The following is a 14,934-nucleotide window of genomic DNA, read 5'->3' as shown; positions in this document are numbered from 1 at the left end:
CCAGCTCTTGAAATTCCCCAGGAAAATATCCTCAAGCCTCCATGATACTCACTTTGTCTTGATTGGCAGAAAGAGTGAAAGATATGTCTTGTAACATCATTTTGTCTAGATCTGCTGCTTCTTCAAAAGCAACGTGCTCACAGTCTGTCACTTGAGCACGCTGTAAACACAACCTACAGGAAAGGTGGGATTTTATTCTAGCAGTGCAAAAGGTCTACATTTAGTGAAACAAAACTGGAAGAAGTGTATGAGAAATAAGAAAGCACACATTCAAAGTGTGCGTGACTGGTTTTTTTCCGCAACGGTTACTGAGTGTATGTTATGAGGCATATTAGAGACACAAGGCAAGGCTCACAAATATTCTTCTGTTCAAACAGTGTCTTTTGGAGTGGATTTCTACTAAAGCCTCTTTTCGTCTCAACCTTTTCAAGTGCTATCTATGGTAAATGACATTTCAAAGGATCTATTAAAAATGGTTTTTATTAATATACATTTATTAATTTAGAAGAGCTCTTTGCATAGTGCCCTTGTTTGCAGCTACTTGGCATGAAATGAAGTGCTCTTCACTGTATTTGATAATGAATCACTTTCTGAGATGAGATCAACTACGTATTACTCCTCATTTTCTTCCTGCTCCTATCCCCCATTTACCTTCTTTCAGGAAATCTAACATATAGTATTTGATACAAAAATAAATGTTAACATTTGCAAAATAATGTTTATAACAGTTTGATGACCTTATGTGGTTATTTTCCATTCATAAAGCCCAGACGGAATAGTCCCACCCAGCTGTACTAAGGGACAATGACAATGGAGTATAGTCCTCCGATGGCAACCAGGGGAAGACCTACTTGAATTAAACAGTACCAATTAATAGGATCACTGATAATTTTTTTTTTTTTAATGGTCATAAAATGAAGCTAATGTTCTGTGGTCTATCTGCAGTCAGGAAAATTATATAGTAGGAAGATCTTTGAATTGTGACAGGGTAGGCTGAAAAACAGAATAAAAGGGATTGCCGTAGTTACTTTCTGATTGAACTCGTGAAAGCATGACCAGCAAAGGTGAGCAGAGGTTTACAGGGCCACAAACCTTCAAATCATGATGACTGATGACAGAGGAAGTTAATAAATGACAGTAGAAATTAATTGGTACTCTTGGTTTCAGGAGCTGCTATGTCATAGGTATTTGCAGTGATTTGAGATGAGTGCATAGTCCTGTCCTTGCAATATGCTCTGCTATTTTAGAACTAATTAGGAGAAATTTTAGCAGGCTCAGAATCACTTTGGGGTTTTTTGAGTTTCAGAGCAGGGCGTTGGCCTTGTGGGTACTGGTATTAGATGAGATAAATGGCAATTCCAGTTAATTTTAACAGATTTCTGACACAGTGAGCAATTAGGGTTTTGTGGAAAAGCACAGGCATTAAAGACACAAAGATATGTGTTCAATTTTATGCTCTAAGCTGCCCTGAATGTATGTTTTACAGAGTCTGGGTTTTGTTTTTCTCTCAGACTAAAGAGGAAGAGATATGTCATTTTGGCAAGTGTTCAGTATTGATTTATTAGACCAAATAATTCAATTTTATTTTAATTTTTTCATGGCATGTTTCTCAGATTATAAAATTAGATCATCCCATCTGATATTTAAATGACACAAACTACAGTACTTTATCCTATGTCTCCCTTCAATAAGCCCACATCATGTGATTTACGTGGAGCCACAAGCTTCAGTTAAAGACTTCAAGTGACAGTGGATTTCACACAGTCCTTACTAAGGTGTTCCCGTGGTTAACTGAAATAGCTGTAAGAAATATTCAGACTTATTTATAGGTCTGAATTTTCCTAAATTTAATTTCTAGCCATTAAATCTTGATATGTCTTCGTCTGCTAGGCAGAAGGATCTGTCTGGATGACCAACCTGCTGCTTTTTAAGTTTGATTTTGAATAGAGTTTGCTGATGTTAAATCAGATTGGCAGCATGTCTAGTCCACTAAATACAGCGTCTAAAATTAGTGGATGTTATTTGATTAAAAACCTGCGAGCGCTTTAGATAGACTGCACTGTAGAAATGCAAAGTATTTCTTGGCTTATGTTTTTAAATTGCACTACGTGAATTATTCAATGCTAACAAAATTGCTTGTTGAAGCACTGTAGGAGCTAGCAGCCTGGGTTGTACAACCCTGTTTGAGGACAACTGCTAGCTTGGATAGCGGGTTGAAGAGTCCAGATAAAAAAAAATACTCTGATCTTACATCCATGCCAAAGACCTTCTGCACTAGCCCTTGGAGGTTGCTTGGGGACAGCAAAGTACCTAATTCCATCAGCTGCAAACCCCCAAAACTTAACAGCAAAGAAACAGTTAACACCCTAACAAAACTTGCATCTCTTGCCCATAAGCAAAGCTCAAAACTGCGTATTTTGTTAGATAATGTCACCAATATTTTCATACCTTTTGGAGGTGGAAGAGTAAAGTATCTTGATTTGAATAGGTAAATACTATTACTAGGTAATTTAAGCAACACTTTTTTTGCAGACATGGACTTTAAATTTGAAGCACAAAGGTATTGGGTTTGTAATGACACAAATTAACACAAAATTTATTTTCTAATTTTTAAGATTCTTTTTCTCATAAACTTAGTTCACAGATTGCTAAAAACTGCAATTAGCTTAGCGAACTGAAAACAAAGACTTTTCCAAGGCGCTGAGAGAAATTCTCAGAACTTTCTCTGTGTTCGTCTTTTGACTCCAAGCTTTTACATACCTTGGTTAGAATTAGGTATTAATCTCAGACAAGTTATCAAAAAGCCGTCAACATTTATCCAGAGGATGGAAATAGCAGAGGGCCTACTGCACACAGAAAAACGACTCTGAAAGCAGCATAAGCAGTTTGAGAAAAAACAAATAGAAACAAACACACCCCCACCATCTCAAAACCTAAGGTAGAAGGTTTGTTTAATATTAGGCAGTTAACAGATAGAATTCCATTAAAGCCCAGTTATCACAGGCTTCCTTTATAGTTGCTGTACACATACAGGGCAATTCAGCCCACATGGGAGCAACCCAGAGCACCTAGACCCCAATTTGCCTATATTTGGCTATATATTTAGGCATATTTGCCTAAAATTAGACGCAATTAATCTGTGCCTTGGTGTCCAACAGGTTAGTAATATATAATATAGCATGAGGAGGACAATCCAGATCTTAAACGTAACTCCATGAGCATCATGGTTGAAGGTAAAATGTCATTTCTTCATGATAAATATATTGGATATAGACAACAAGTGCATCTACATAAAGATCTTACTCTGACCACCAATATTTCATATTCTGTGGATGCCAGCTTAATCAAATGCTCAAGTCATCTTCATCAGCTCTGCTTCGTCAGGCCATATCACAGCACTTCTTCAATAAAACCACGGAAACTTTGAAGGCCACCAGAAAGAGATCCTGGGAGATTATCTTGTGCATTTTCTAACTCTAGTTCTAGCCAAACAATTTCTGAACTCAGAAAGAAGAATGTCTTCTTTCTGCTTGTTTTCTGCACTTTTGGTAAGCCTTTCAGTTTTGCTTGAATGTCTCCCAGCCAAGTTTTGATTTTAGTAGAAAATCAGATCTCATATGCCCTTACAGACAAATATATATTTAATGCCTCAGGTTTATTTTTCGGTGAGCATATGGCCTCTGAAAAAAAACCAAAAACAGTCACATAGGAAAAAGAGAATTGTTATTGGGAAATAACTGTGATATTTACCTCAGTTTTTTTCCATCGGGAGACAGCTTTCCCTGGTATACAAGCATGAAAGTGTAGGGGTAAAGGAGCACATGAAGGCAACCCACTTAATTCAGCTGGAGTGGAAGTTTAATTTAATACAAAGAAGAAGAAGGAATTTTTTTTTATAACAAATGCATAAAGAAGCTGATTTTATCCTTCATTTCAGCTGTGAAAACCAATGAACCAAACATCTAAAACAAATTTCCTTTAGCTTAATTAATTGTACCAGCCCTCAGACAAGTGCACTCCACTCCTATGCACATGGAATAAAATGTTGTATCTTTTCGGATGCAGCTTTTTGAGGACCACTTTATAGTGCTGCCAAAAGGAAAGGTCAAACAATGCCCTTGATAAAGCATACAGCTGGTGTAATCAAAGCGAAGGTCTAGACTGCTTTCTTTTGTGCCATCCCTGGAAATTTCAGATAAGTTCTCAGCAAGTCCCTCTCATAGTTTATGCTAACTCTGTTCCTATCCCAAAGCTTCATTTCAACAGGACTTAGGAGCCATCAGGCAAAGATCCTACAGCTTTCCACAAGACGATGAATGATTAGTAGAATATACAACAAACCGGTTATTTATGTAACTCCAATGACCTTAGATGACGCAGACAATATGAGAAGTGACACATTTGCATGTGAACTCTGCAGACAAGCAGTGAAACAAAGCCATCTGCTGCTGTAAAAATTTTCAGAGCGGTGAACACATGAGAAAGATTATGTAGATGGTGATTAGTACCATTGCGTAAGTCTTGCAGAATTCATAGATGCAAGTCAGAGGGGAAGCAGAAAGGAACAAATTAATCATCCTGCTTGACCTTTGGTGTAGCATTACCCGGATAATCTCACTCATTCTTTCGTGCATTGCTTCTGGCTGAAGTTTACCTTCCCGAAAGGCATCCACTCGTCATATGGGGAATTCACTGCTGTTCTTAGCTGTCATCCTTGAAGTTAAACATATATCTTATTTCTCATTTGCATTTATCTTGTCTTACCTTCTAGTAGATGGGAAAAACCCACAGAAAATATGGTTGTATCCCAAGGATGTTGTGCTGTTCTGCAAGGGAGAGAGATGTTATTTAAAATCATAAGGTGAGAATAAGTCTTCGTACTTAAAAGAAGAATAAGGCTGCAGTATACGGTAGGTAGGTGTAAGACCGAGCAAGGACATGAGTTATAATAGTACTATTTCATACTTATTTAACCATCAGTTTGTTTTTTTTCTGATAGAAGTTTCGCTTGACTTCCAACAGCAGAAGGCTGAGGTGAAAACTGAACTATTGGACAAACTCTGAAAGCATATTGCATTATACTTAACCTCAGAGCTTCCTGATTAATGAGAAAATCTTGTGCTTTTTCTGAACACGCTTTTCAGCACTCCTGACCTGTTCATTAAAACAAATAAATAGATACTTTGTTGCAACCAAGGACACTTTCCTTTAAGGAAAATTATAGCAATCAATGGGAGTGTTCAGACATAGGCTGGTTGCCACATACATTTTGATTGAATGAGGCTACAATTCTTTAAAAGAGGGTTTGTTGGTTTTTTTTTTTTCCATACTGTGAAAAACAAAACTAAACCGCTTACCCATATAAAGAAAAAAGATGAAGCATACAGGATTTTAGATTTAGAATTGGGAATGGTGGAATCAGTGAAAAATGAGTAATATATAGAGGAGGGGCAACCTGTTCCTGAAATAAATATTATTTGACATTAGAAAATGACACAACAACTGGAGCTGGACTAACACTACCATATTAATTGCAAAAGTCTAGCCCCAGAAAATACTAAATTCTACAGATTCTACTTGGCTTTTTGTTACATTTTCAGAAAGCTGCATACATTCTTAATGAATGACTTTCTTGTCATCACCAGGACATGAATCCTCAAAGATCCTTTTCAACCTTTAGAAAGCAGAGGGATTTTCAGGAAGCACTCAAGCTCTTTATACCAACACCTGAGCTTGAAAATGTTCCTTTCTTTTTCTTTCCCTTCCCCCCACTCCCCGAATCTGAGTCAATAAATAGCTAGAAGTTGCTGGGGTTCTAAAATGGAACATCAAATATTTCTGTGAGAATTGGCAAAGCTGCTAGGGGCATGATAATTATAATGAACAGCACTCAGGAATCACGTTCCGCATTGACTCACATCCTGTTTCACTCATGCAAGGCATTAAGCTTATACAATGGATTAGTTGAGAACAAATTTGGTCGTCTATGGATTACAAATGAGAAAGTTACAAAAATATCAACACACAAACAATGTTATCGTGTATTACAATTTATTTTCACTGCACTGCATAGGATTTCTGTTGTTTTTTCAAATTGCATTCAACTTAAACCAAATGTTAAGGAAAATGGGAAATTCTGACTTCTGATTGGAAAAGAAGGGAATAACTAACTCTACAGTACATACATCTATTTGAGATACTAAACTGATATGGAGCCCATGACTGGTGACCATTTGATCATGGCATAGAAATAGACTGGTTTACCTAGCACTCTGTATAAGGGAAAATATATAGTACTCATATATATACATATAATCCTAGAGCCATAAAGATTGGACCAGCTGTGATTTATTCTCCATTCTTTTATAAACTGAAGCCTGGAGTAGTAAAGGACTGAAAAACAGGGAAAGGGAGTGAAATATGGATTCAAGCTTCTACACTACTTGGAAGGAGACTAATGGTTTCCCTGTAAGTAACCATCCTTTTCTCTTAGGCAATGTGTCACTGTGGGACATCATAGTGACAAGCCAGAAATTGTCTCATCCTTGTTAATATTTTCAAGAAATTGCATATATTCCCAATGACTTTCAAATTATTAGTAGCTTAAAATGCCTAAACACCAGGATCCTGTTCCATTGGATTAAAAAAAAAAAAAAAAAAAAAAAGAAGCAATTTACCTGATCAAACTAAACTGAGATTGCAGTACTCACCTTTCTAATCTGATCTGGCTTTGTGGAGAATAATGTGTAGCAAATGTTAGTGTTACTGAAGATGGCCAGGCTGCAAAGGTCAACAATTGGCTTGTTCTTGACACAGGCCAGTGGTCTTATCTGCACTTTGGTGGAGGACAGATTACCATCCAGTGAGAGTAAAAGGTGGGGACATACTGGGAAACAAACTTCATAAAAAACTTGGAATGAAATTCAGGTTTACCCTATGCTCACAAACATGGGTGGAGGGAAAAGACAGAGCTCATTTGTTCCTTGAAAACAAAGTAGGGACCTGGAAACATCCATGACAGAAATCTTTTTTTATATTTGGGATAAAACCATATAGTTTCATGCAGAATACAGAAAGAGCATCAATTAATTTGGCAAAAACTCTGCAAACAATTCAGAGGTGAAGCTGGGATAGATAGGGTGGTTTGGATGTCACTGTCTTTCCTAGCTGTTATGATGGGAGCTGTGAAAACACTGCTGATGGTAAAAGAATATAACTGTCATTCTCAGAAAGGTTTGAAAGGAAACTGAGCTAAAAAAAAATGGATTTTGAGCTTCAAATAATACTTTGTCCTCGTTAGAAACCTTCTCAATCATGCACTCTCCTGATGCGCAGATTAACTGTTGGATGTCTTGTTCGGGTTTTGGGGGACTCTATTCAGGTAATAAGAGAACACATGACTGATTGGTTGGACGTTTGTAATCTACCTGGCAGCACAAATTGTATCAAGCAATTAGCGCAATAAATGGCCCTGTTCTTTTGAACAAAGAAGTAGAACATCTTCTGCTTTGGTAGGTTTGTGATTCAATCCTGGCCACTGAGAACTTCAAATCCAAAGCAATTTGGATTCTCCACCCCAGATTTGCAATCTCCACCCCAACTGCAGCTACTTTTGGAATTTTTGGAAGTGTGAGTGTGTGTTTGTGTATAAAACACATGCACCTATATCTATCTGTACACATACAGGTAGATAAGATTTGGCAAATTAATTGTTCAGGTGAATGTTTCAGACCAGATGTCTTGTGTAGAGACAACAGAAAGCAATAAAATGTCCAGGATGTCTGGTTCTCAGAATATGGACAAATCATCCCCAAATTCTTGAAAAGGCACATGGTCAACAGAAAAGAGGTTATCACACCTTATGCCTCTTGAGGAGGTTGACTACCTTTAACTGTAGCCATATCCTAACAAAAAAAGAGATTGTGTTTGTCTGCTCTGAAACAGAATTAAAAAGACTCATTCTTTGGAGGAAAGAACATCTTCACTTTGAGATGCAGCAATTTGATAGGAAAAGGAGTAATGGCTTTAAACTGAAAGAGGGTAGATCTAGATTAGATGTGAGGAAGAAGTTCTTCACTGTGAGGGTGGTGAGACACTGGACCAGGTTGCCCAGAGAAGTTGTGGCTGCCCCATCCCTGGCAGTGTTCAAGGCCAGGTTGGATGGGGCTTGGAGCAACCTGGTCTAGTGGAAGGTGTCCCTGCCCATGGCAGGAGGGTTGGGACTAGGTGATCTTTAAGGTCCCTTCCAACCCAAACCATTCTATGGTTCTATGATTCTATGATATCTGTGAGCTTTTCTAAAAGATTATCCATTGGATTTTGCAGCACACTGGGAGCACGATTGCACAAACATTTCTCTGGAGACTCTAAACTCACGTGAGCAAGTAATTGATTCATAAGAGGGTTTGATGTATTGATTGTCCGTAAAGAGGTGATGTCCTGGCCTTTCAGGCTGTGAATGACACAAATCAAAATATTTGTGCTGTGCAAGAAAAGGTGGTTAACTGTGTGATTTCTGGACAAGTCCTATGATGTAAAGAGCTCTTAGCTTCTTGGAATAACATGAAAAAGACTTGGTAAAGCAATGACTTTATTACTCAGTTTTAGCTGAAGGAACTTCAGTTGCTTACGCAGTATGAAAAAGAAAGCAAGACTCTAATTCCTCATAGTTTCACAGAATTCATGCCTGTAGGGTGCAAATTAAAAGTGTGACCACTTAAAAATATCCTGAAAGTATTACTTTGATGAATATGACTTCTCTTTGTGCCTTGGTAACAGTGCCATGTTTGCTGCATGCTTTAAGCTATTTATAAACTGCAGTGATCTGTTTCCATTGACAAGCTTGTAATAATGTTGGTAAGTTATAAAAAAATGAGCATGGAAAATACAGATATTCATAGAATTTGGAGCCAGAAGAAATTTTCCTTATTCTCTTGTTCTTAATCTTGTAAAATTCCTTCTGCTCAGGAATGAATCAAGACTTGTTATTAACATCAAACTCCAGCTTTTGAAGAGGTAGCATGTTAAAAATCAGTGGCAGCATAAGAAGTCATCTATCAGAGAATATATAGAAAATCTTTCAAGATATTAAGTTTCTTGAAGGGGGCTGTAAAGATAACATTGAAAAGTAAATCTGGTTTTGAAATTTGGTCAAATATCTCCAGCTGGGTTTCTGAAAATTACAATCCCTCCACTAGTGAATGCACAGAAGGAAATTGTTGGCCATGGCCAACAGGTCTCAGGTTGTCAGAGGAAGAGTAGTGGGCACCTCTGTGACCTTCACAACATGCTGGATTCCTCAAAGAGAACTTTCTGGAGAAGCAGGTAGCTGTGGTGGATACCTACAGGGTCTAAACCTGGGAAAGGGAGAAGGAAGAATCAGAAAATAACTGTTTTCTGAAGAACAATAAATCATCTTGTTCGCAAAAATAAAAACCTCAGATTTGCAGAAATGGAAATTAAATTACTGCAATTAATATGAAATTTCCAGAGCGGGTTGTGGCAGCCAGATCTCGGCTCATGTGCTACAGAGAAATACTGAACTGGGTCCTTTTGCCCTCCAACTCTTGCTCTCTGCACCGGTAGAAAAGCAGATATTCCTGGATATTCCCAAGTTGTGGATTGATGGAAAATGGCAGGAGATGGGCAGGAAAAAGTTGTCTGTACTTTCTCATTTTCTTATGCATTTTTTAAATAGTTGTTAATGATCTGTCTGAAATAAGAAACTGGATTCAGCTGAATTCTTCTGGAATATTTTATGGACAAAAAGAAAAAAAAAACCAAAACTTCCATTTCCTGCAATTTTAATAGAATGGAGAAATTCCTAGGGTCCAAAAGCTCAGGTTTTGACTCATTTTCTTTACCCAGCTCTTTGATGTGCAACCAGAGAATGTTGTTAATTAAAATGGGTCCCCAAAGGCAAGGATTGTTGTTGTGCTAAAAGAGAGAGAGAGGGAAAAAAAGCAACCTGCATAGTTTTGCATTGTAAGGGACCAAAATAACACCCTTTAAAGTTAATTTCCACCGAGTGCTTTGAAATCTTATTACTTGTCCTCAGAAAACACAATCACTGGGCCAAATATTTAGGCGGTGTTGATCAGTGTGGCTCACACCACAAGCACGAAGGCTGCTGCAATTCACGCAAACTCTTCGTGCCGCTTCTGACCGTACTGCAGCAGTGTGTTAGAATAAGTGCCATGAAAAAGCATTACACCAAACCAGAGATTGACAGGCATCCCAGATGCAGTCCCAGTAACTTATTCTTCATTCTTGTTGACCAAAGTCACTTCTGATTGATTTAATATGTATTTTCTATTTCCATTCCAAGGCTGCCTGAACTATTGTTTTATAACTGCTTCATGTCTCGGCACATGTTCTCTCACTCCTTCCCTCTCTTATCCATAGTGCTGTATGCAATGAAGTAAAAACTGAGCATAAAATACAGATTTGTACATAAAGGAAAGGGAATTGTTTCAAAAGAGGAATTACAAAGACAGTGACAGGATCGTTGGAGGAGATATTAATCTGAGGTCTTCACCAAGGAGTTTTTTATCAAGCACTGCCTTACAGTCATGTGGTGAGGTTTCAGGTAAAATGACCAAGTCTTTGTGTGGATGTTGGTATGGAAAACAGTCTATCCCCAGACTGTTTACTGGAATTTGTCTCCATTTATTACTAGGAAGCTGTCACACAAAAGGACTGATAGAGGTGACCAGAAAAAAGTTCTCAGCATATTATTTTGCTTCAACAGAGAAATGGTATAAAGGACTAATTATAATCTTTTGTGCTACCTCTTCAGGTGCAGTTTGCAAGACTTTCTTTGCCTCTTGTTATGTGCAACTCATTTTATGGGACATCTCAAGGTTTTTTACATGGTAATTCTTTGGGCACCCAAATTAAAAGGTGTTCACAAGCCACTCAGTGTAAACCATAGAGGGAAACCCAAGTTTTCTGCACATCAGTTCAGTGTCCTAGCACAAGTGACCTCTTCTTTCCTCTCTGCTTTTCCCTTAAGACCAGACATAATCTGCTTGGCTTTCCAGGAGTTTGAGCCTGGGGACCTGCGGGTTTAGCTGCTTCTCAATGTCAGCTTGGTCTTCAGACCAGAAACAATCCTCCAGGTACGCTGCAGCCTGTGGACCTCATGGGTCAAGAAAGCCACCAGCTTTGAGGGACCTAAAGCAGATGCATGCAGAGACAGGGAATTATTTTGTTGTTGTTGTTCTGTATTTTTAAAGAGATGCTTCTTTCATTAAATAAAAAAGAATTTACTTATGGTTAAAAACTTCCCTTGCCTTTTTTATTTTTCAGTCTTACCTGAGGTTACTCTTCTTACCTACAACGTGGTCTATCATGTTCTCCAGGCCAAAATGTTCAGTTTTACAAAGGATCTCAGCCATAATCTGCCTCATCTTGGAGCAATTCCATGAAATTAAAGGATGTGCAGTGAGAAAACGTCGCAGGAAAGCAGAAAATTGACCCCAGTTCCAGGAACTCATTTATCACAACTCTGGCTGAAATTTCACAATGCCTAAAATCTCTAACAATGAGTACAAACACCTAAATAGAGGTCCCAAACAGATCAACTGGTTTTAGAGAGAGCAAGAGAAGCCTGCTAATTCTTCATTTATATTCTGTGGTACAACTGGTGTCCCATAATGGTCCTTTGTGGGGAGTTTGTTAAATCACTGTAGGTAGGAAGATATTAACACAGTGAGATTGATATAGTCAGTACACAGGGTTGCAGAAAGTATTTTGCAAAAATTAATGGTCACATAAAATAAGAACTATAATTAGTTTGGGCAGAAGTTTCCCATTCTGGCATTTTCCAGCAGCCTTGAGCTATTCTGTTTTGCTTTATTAGGGGTAGAAAAAGGATAAGGTGAGGAGGGGACAGCTGGTTCTTTCTTTCCCTTAATTTTCTCTAAACTGCTCTCTGTGCTTCAGGAGAAATTAATTAAAGAAGTTATGTTCTGTTTGCCTAGCCTGAAACTGTATTTTAAAAAATCAAAATCAAAGCTGCATCCATTTTAGTTTTACTCATCTCATTCTTTGAAGCAAAGACTTGAAATCTGTCACATCGACTTTTTGCTATTCTATATGTTTGACTCCAACAATGAAATACAGCAACCTGCACTGAATATCCTGTATCTCCTCGCCACCTCTTTAAATATAGTTATCTTACACTTACAGCACAGACTTACTAGACTCCTTTTGGAGATACAAGGAGGAGTAGGATTTTCTCTACAGCTGGATTTCAGGCTGCCAAAGCACTAATAGTCTCAAGGAAAAAAAAAAAAGAATTTGACATTATATAGTTAATTCAATAATACTGTAATACTTTGGGCCTGAAGTGAGACTTGCACAGGATGCTTTCCTTGGGACATTCTGAAATTAAGAGTCTTTACTTCGCAACTGGTCATTCTTTTCTTGCATTTTACCTAGTGGATGGTATTTGTATCTTATTTATCTTGTAAGAAGGTAGTCAGGATTGGAGGCTGGAAGGTGATGTATAGTGGAATAGAAGAAAAATGAATAAATAAATGCCCAAGCACTTAGGTGTTCCACAATGCTTCTTTTGCTGTTTAGGAGCAATTAGTTACAAGATTGCAACTTGCAAGATTTTTAGCTTAATTTTTGTTACTCTTTTCCACTGCATGGTATTTGCAGAGGTTGATGCTTTTAGAAAGACATATTCAAAACTTAACTTTTGCAAGGGTGTGTATGAATCAGCTCCTTCTGCCAATCAGTCCTTCCTAAGCTGTAAAATAATATCCCTTACCAGCAAATTTCCTTTCTCTTTTTTCAGGAGAACTATGATTGTATGTTCTTTCCTATCCCAGCTGTTATCTCAGATTAAATCCTTATGTTTTATAGGAATGCTCTCTTTAATAGGAATTCCAGTTTAATCCACCCCAGTGGATATCACACTAAGATTTGACTCACTATCCTCCAGCAGCAACAGCATCATTCTGTTTTGGTTCAGCTAACTTTGAGACGGTAACAGCTACTTTCTCCTACTACTTTCTGTGTCATACTGTGTTCTTTAACAGGAGAAAATTGCCACAGAGGGAAAAGTTTTCCTCTTTGTTGTTACTAGTGTTACACAACTTCTGGTGCCTGTGAATAGAAACTGAGAGTGAACTTTTTGAAAGGCAAAAGGGTTATGAGTATTTTACTCCAGGCCCTAAAATATAAGGCAGCTCTTATTCCTGAGGAATTTGTCATATTTCTGAAAATAAAATAAAATAAAATAAAATCTATTCATCTGGAAGATTAGTTCTATTGTTTTACTTTTACTTTACACTTTTGTTTGGTTTTAGTACAGTGGTACCCAAGCAAAGTTATCTTCAATGTTTTAACTGTATTATTAACATATTAACGTGATCAGACAATATAGTTGAAACAAGGTAATATGCCTTGCATTAATACTTTCCTGCTTTTTGTAAAACAGACAAACAAATCCTGAATAATAATGTGGGATTTTCCAGCTTGGCTGCAAACAGTTTCTTGCCATCCTTTTCTTTAAAAAAAGGAGCAGAATTTCCATCTGAGATGCCAGGAGTGCTGTCTTGTTTTTGTTCTCATATATAATTAGAATGTCAGGAGAAATAAAATCTTGCAACTAGTTTAGTGGTGAGACCAGGGCTTTTTCTTCTGGAGGAGCAGAACATAACATCTTCATTAGGATTAAAGTCATTAGCGTATAAATACTCACTTGAAAATTCTTAATGTAAAGTGTTCTTAACGCTACAGAGCTATTTCCCTAATCAGAGCACTTTTAAGTTCAAGGGTTTAATTGCAGATATAGCCAGCAGATAGGGAAAATTTATGTATCACATTAAACTGCAAAGAGAATATTATCGATTAGGTAAATATGATTAATGGGACCTAACCTTGGCCCCATAATTTCAAAGGAGTGAATGTATTAAATAATATTTGTAGTTTAATGGTATGTTTGTGAGGGAGATAAAAGCTGAGAAGTATCTGGCTGGGGCACACCAAGTTTTATTGGACTGTCAGAAGAGATGCACCAAACCTTAACTCTTACTCACCCTCCTTCTTGGTCCCATGTTGTTGTTTTCTCCTTTGCCATGACCTTGGCGACTACTGCTAGATAAACCCCATTTTTAATCAATATATTTAACACCATTTTTAGGCTTCATCTTCACTACAAAGTCCTGTAAACCTGTTGCGTTTTGCAGCGGTTTGGTGCAAGCCAGAAAAACACAGCTGTTGTGTCCCTTGACTGAAGCCCCCTACTCGAATGAGAAAAGTCTTTGACTCACAGTTCCTAGCAAAATTTTGGAATGGTTGTACTCCAGTGATGTTCCTGCTCCTATAAATGCTGAGATCCTTGCCACAGGATGCGATATCATCTGCTGACACAGCCCCTGACAATGAGGACACACTGTACTCCAAGTAACAGCAGCAGCTGTTACGCTGGCTCAAAAATAAGCCGGCTGTAAAACTTCCTACTAAATACATGGCCCATACGGACAAACATAATTTCTGTAGTTAAAGCTGGAGTCATACAACTTGCGTATGTCAACAAGCCTGAAAAGGTTGACTTAGATGCTCTGCTTTGGAGAATTTCATATCAAATATACACATCATGTGCTGTTTCAGAATGTCTGCAGCCCTCAAGGTATTTTATCACACATCTTGCATTTGCCTTTTTTAGCATCAAGATCATCTAAATGCGGGGAAGATGCTTTACTTTTGCATTTTCCAGTTCACAGTTATTTTTATAATTCTCCCAAATCCTCCAACAACTGAAACTCATCAAGTGACACTTAATATTTTATTATGAAATTATCAACAGATTTGCCAAATGTATTCAAAAGTCCTGTTTACTGTTTCATAAAATTCTCTCCCTGAATAAAAAAGAAAAGAAAAGGAAAGGAAAGGAAAAAAGCCTAGTAAAACCCCAAA

The 14,934-nt window shown here is 37.7% G+C and overlaps 1 long non-coding RNA gene across 1 annotated transcript; it reads right to left on the bottom strand.

The window, feature by feature from the left end:
• Positions 1-74: 74 nt before the first annotated feature.
• Positions 75-14,434, bottom strand: LOC138686339 (uncharacterized). Its single transcript, XR_011325682.1, has 3 exons — positions 14,055-14,434; positions 4,765-4,826; positions 75-173 (listed from the first exon to the last, which is right to left on the bottom strand). It is a non-coding gene; the product is annotated as an uncharacterized lncRNA (long non-coding RNA).
• Between the last annotated feature and the right edge of the window lie 500 nt (positions 14,435-14,934).

Source organism: Haliaeetus albicilla, chromosome 1 (genome assembly GCF_947461875.1).
Source record: "Haliaeetus albicilla chromosome 1, bHalAlb1.1, whole genome shotgun sequence".
In the NCBI taxonomy this organism is placed as follows: Eukaryota; Metazoa; Chordata; class Aves; order Accipitriformes; family Accipitridae; genus Haliaeetus; species Haliaeetus albicilla.
The sequence above is the reverse complement of the archived record's forward strand: the minus strand, read 5'-3'. Positions and strand labels throughout refer to the sequence as shown.